A 5,000-nucleotide genomic window follows, 5' to 3' on the forward strand; every position below is an offset into this window, starting at 1 on the left:
TTGTGCGGCGGGAAATTCAGAGCACACAAACACGCGAACACGGAAAATTTGCTTCTACTTCGACGAAAAACGACTGTGAATGAATCCGTATAGATCTTACCAGGGGATGGATGAGGACAACTTTTTAGACAAAGACCTTATGTTGTAAGTCTCCATGCTGTGTTTTTGTTTTGTTTTGTTTAAATGCTCTTCATGCCACAGTCACAACTAACATCCATGTGTCTTGTTCGACAGCAATACCTTAAACCAACGCTTTGCAAGAGTACCCTCTCCTCAGCAAGCGCAACCGATGTTTGGCAGACAATTCTGGCCATTTCCTTCGAGCAGCACTTCTTTTTATCGGCCGTCCGAAATGGGAAGGGCCCAGTTCGACGAACAGCAACAAATAAGTATTGATGATTACAATCAGCTCAGCAGCCAAAGCAACTCCAGTAACTCGTCCCGAACGATATCGCCGATCCCAGTGGTAGCAAGCACTTCATGTGCTCAAGCAGTGGAGGAAGGCGCCCAAGTTAAAACTAAGAAAGCGCGATCAAAGTCTGTAGACTGGACGGAAGACGAGACCCATGACCTTCTAGAAGCGTGGGGTCCAAGATACAGCCAGCTGCGGAGTGCCTCTCAAAGAGAAAAGGTAAACATATGGAACCAAATATATGCCTCTTATAAATCTGCCTATCCCCAAAGCCAGAGAACCCTTCAGCAAATAAAGAAACGGCAGCAGAACTTGGAGTATGAGTATAAGCTACTTAAACAAAAGTCACAGAAAACCGGGGAAGCAGGAATCAAGCAAATCAAAGATGGCTTTCCTTACTTCGACTATTTTGACGACGTAATGGGCCATCAGGACAGTGTTGATTCCAGTAAAATGGCAGTTGAGGGAAGCTCTATCTTCACTACGGAGAGCGAAGAGGCCGCAGTCAGAAAGTGGAAGTGTTTCGGCACCAACTGAGATCGCACATCCTGACAAACGAAAAGTAGACAAGCCAGAAAATAGTCTCCGTAAGGGAAAACGGCGGCGACAAGATGAGCCCGGAACTAGTGGTCAGTCCTCTGATTTCCAAAAAGCTTTCATGGAAATGTGGGAGCGCAGCATGAACGAAGACAGGGAGAGATTTGAACGTTCCGCTGAAATATTTCGCGAGGCGCAGACCAAACAAATGGAGCAGACAAACGCCATACTTTCCGGATTTAAAGACATTTTTAAAGATTTGGCGTCTAAGTAGGTAGCATGATATAATATGTTTTATTCATTGTCAATGTTTTACATACAGTCCAATCTCAGAGGAACTGATTCTTTTTATTTGACATAAATTACAAAGATAACAATCTAAATTTTGCAGAATTTATCAACCAGTTCTCCAATTAAAATTACAATTGAAACAAAACCTTTGTTTTATAGTTAACGTCTATTAGTACACAATTGTCCAGTTGCGACTTTCTTCACAGGTTTTCCCATACGTAGTCTTTTAGGGTGTCTCGGATGCTGTTGCCAGTTTCCAAAGCATTTCTCCCTCCGTTTTCATCAGCAGGGTTATCGTCTGAGTCGCTCTCGTCTGCGTCGTATAGGTCGCCCCTTTCAATGCAAATATTGTGCAGAACGCAAGCTGCAATTACAGTCTTTTTCAACGTTTTCGTTTTTTGTTCAATTTTCTTCAACATAATTCTCCAACGTGATTTTAGCATGCCAAATGTTCTTTCCACTACGCATCGCAGTGCGCTAAATTTTAAATTAAATTTCCTCTGCTCTGGAGTCAAACGGCCTCTATCTGCAAAGGTTCATGAGTGGATAGGCACTGTCTCCAGCTAGTAGAGGCCCGATTTCTGTTCCATTGATATTCCGTATTGGACCACTGAGAATTTGCTCATTTTGTGCTAAGTCATATAAACCGCTTAGCCTAAGAACTCTAGCGTCATGTATGCTGCCAGGATACCCAACAGTTGCATGAATGAACTTTAAATTTGCATCGACTATGCCCTGTAGATTGACACTGTAATGCTGCTTTCGATTAAAATAATCTTCGTGATTCTCTGGTGGAGCATTTATCTCGATGTGACATCCATCGATCGCTCCGATTATTTGCGGTATTCCATACAGTTCTTCAAATTCTTCTATTTTCTCTCGAATTTCCTGATTTGTTAAAGGAAATTTTATAAAGCGTTCTTTTAGCTCAAAAATTGCCTGTTCGAATTCAGTACAAATGAATTTCGCCGTTGACTTTCCAAATCCAAACTGTAAACCGCAACTCCTATAGCTGTTGCCTGTTGCGAGCCGCCAGAGTGCCAGGCCAACTCTTTCCTCCACGCTGATCGGAATTCTAAATCTCGTGTGCTGTTTTTGTAACTTTACCCTAACAAGGTCACACAAGTATTCAAATGTTTCTCGGGTGACTCTGAAATGTTCCTTCCACATAAAATTAAGCCCTGGGCTTGCTATGAGGTGTCGAAACCAGTTCTGTGGACGAGGCCAAACCCAAGCTCTTCGTCTCCTTTGAGCATTCATGACCTGATTGATTTGGGTCATCATGAGAAACATTCGTCTGTTTCTCCGCATAATCCTAAATTCTTCCTCTAAAACGTGAAGGTGATAAAGATGGGAAAGCAAAGATCTTTGACGTAGCAGTAAAATAATTGTGAGCCATAAAAGGCAAGCAATTCGAAGGTTTCTAGGTCGCATGATCAAGTGAAGAATTCCAATTCTCCCTCAATTCTCCGAAAAGCGTTATGAATACACGTGGGAAATTTGCCGCGAAACTTGATTGACAACACGATTACCTTGAAAGCATACTTTGAACTCTAATATGAACGCTCATCACGGTAAGTAAACATGGACGATCTCAAGTATACTTGAGCTCGGGTATACTTAAGGTGTACTTACTCCGCTGGTATGAACCCACCTAATTATCTCCAGCCAAAATAAAGCCGTCATTAACAAGTCATCAAATCCACCCGCTCAAACTATCAACACTTGCAACTGCCGTGACAAAAGATCTTGCCCTCTAGACGGAAAGTGCAACGTGCGGAATACCATCTATCAAGCAGAGGTCACAACATCTCAGTCAAAGCAAACTTACATCGGTCTTTGCGACACATCATTCAAATCACGTTATAGAAACCACACATGTTCCTTTAGAAATGAACGCTACAGAAATTCCACTGAACTTAGTAAATATGTATGGGGTTTGAAAGACAAGAAAGTCGACTATCGCATTAAATGGCGGATTGTTAGGCATGCGAGATCCTATTCAAATGTAACGAAGAAGTGTAATTTATGTTTGTGGGAGAAATACTATATAATTTGTAAACCAGATTTGGCGACCCTTAACAACAGAAATGAGCTTGTAACAAGTTGCAGACATGCAAAGAAATTCCTTCTCAATAGCGTAATTATTTAAGGCTTATTTTTAGCAGCTCACTGGAAACAGTTTGTATTGTTTAACCGTTGCTATGCACCCCAGCCTATAGTGAATTGCTACCGTTATTTTCAAAATCACTGTAAAACACCATGTATTCCTTCTTTTTGGCAGTTGCCTGATGATTTCTTCGTGAGAAGCATGAAACTCGGAGTAGCAAATAAATGTTTTTGACCTAGTTCAAGTCTACGTATCTATTCAAAGCTCTGGTAAACCCATTGAGCACTTTTAGCTGATGATCAATTTATCACGTCATTTCATTTTATAAGCTCCAACTTGTTGAGCACTGTAATTGTTTCATCGTCCACTACTATGGAAAAGATCAACTTGAATTACTCTACCAAGAACATTCCACTGCCACCAAGAAATGAATACATGAAACGACTAATCGAAAAAACTGAACATTTTCTGCGGCGATTACGTTGGAAAGCACACTACTTCCTATCCGGGCAAGCTGAAACATCAACCAAGGAAACCTATGGATTTAAGTCAAGAAACTCACCCCCAAAGATAAACGAATTGATTCCTTTCGAAGAAGGTATGTTGAAACTAATTCATAAAATTGAATTTGATGACAACGCCTCCAAATATAATTTCCAGAGAACATTATACACCGACATCGAAACAAAAATCAAGAAACCAAATAATCTACTTATTCCTGCTGACAAGACTACAAATTATTATTCAATGAACACTGCAACCTATGAGAAGCTGATTACCGGGAATGTAACGAAAACATACAAAAAGTCATGCCCCAAAGTTATAGACCAACTAAACTCCCAATCCGCCAGAGTAGCTAAAAAACTTGGATTAGACAACCGTATCGAAAAACTTGCAGAGAAAGAAGCTTTCATAACCTTGAAAGATCACAAACCTGAATTTCACGACCATCCAACATGCCGCCTTATCAACCCCTCCAAATCCGAGATTGGTATAATTAGTAAGCGAATCTTAGACGAGATCAACACCACCATAATCCAAAAGACACAAATCAATCAGTGGAAAAATACCACCAGCGTACTGAACTGGTTCAACGCCCTACAGCACAAAGAAAACCTCTCATTCATATGCTTTGATGTATGTGACTTCTACCCCTCTATCACGGAAAAACTGCTTGCCAAAGCACTCGACTTCGCCAACAACTACAGACCCATCAGTGCCGACGAGAGAGAAATCATTTTCCTCTCCAAGCAATCTCTACTGTTTTCCAATGATTGCCCCTGGGAGAAAAAATCCTCTGCCAGCCGATTCGACGTAACAATGGGATCTTTCGATGGCGCTGAAACATGCGAACTAGTGGGTTGTTATTTATTGTCCTGTCTAACCAAAAAGTATGGCAACAGCATCGGCCTGTATAGAGACGACGGTTTGGCAGCTTTTAACTCAAACCCTCAACAGATCGAAAGAATCAAGAAGGGCTTCTGCCAAATTTTCCGTGAAAACGACTTAAAGATCACAGTCGAAGCAAACATCACTAAAGTAAATTTCTTAGACGTCACCCTTGACGTCCACTCTGGAAAGCACTATCCCTACACAAAAGAAGGAAACATCCCACTCTACGTTCACAAGAAATCCAATCATCCCCCATCC

Source organism: Montipora foliosa, chromosome 6 (assembly GCF_036669935.1).
Source record: "Montipora foliosa isolate CH-2021 chromosome 6, ASM3666993v2, whole genome shotgun sequence".
In the NCBI taxonomy this organism is placed as follows: domain Eukaryota; kingdom Metazoa; phylum Cnidaria; class Anthozoa; order Scleractinia; family Acroporidae; genus Montipora; species Montipora foliosa.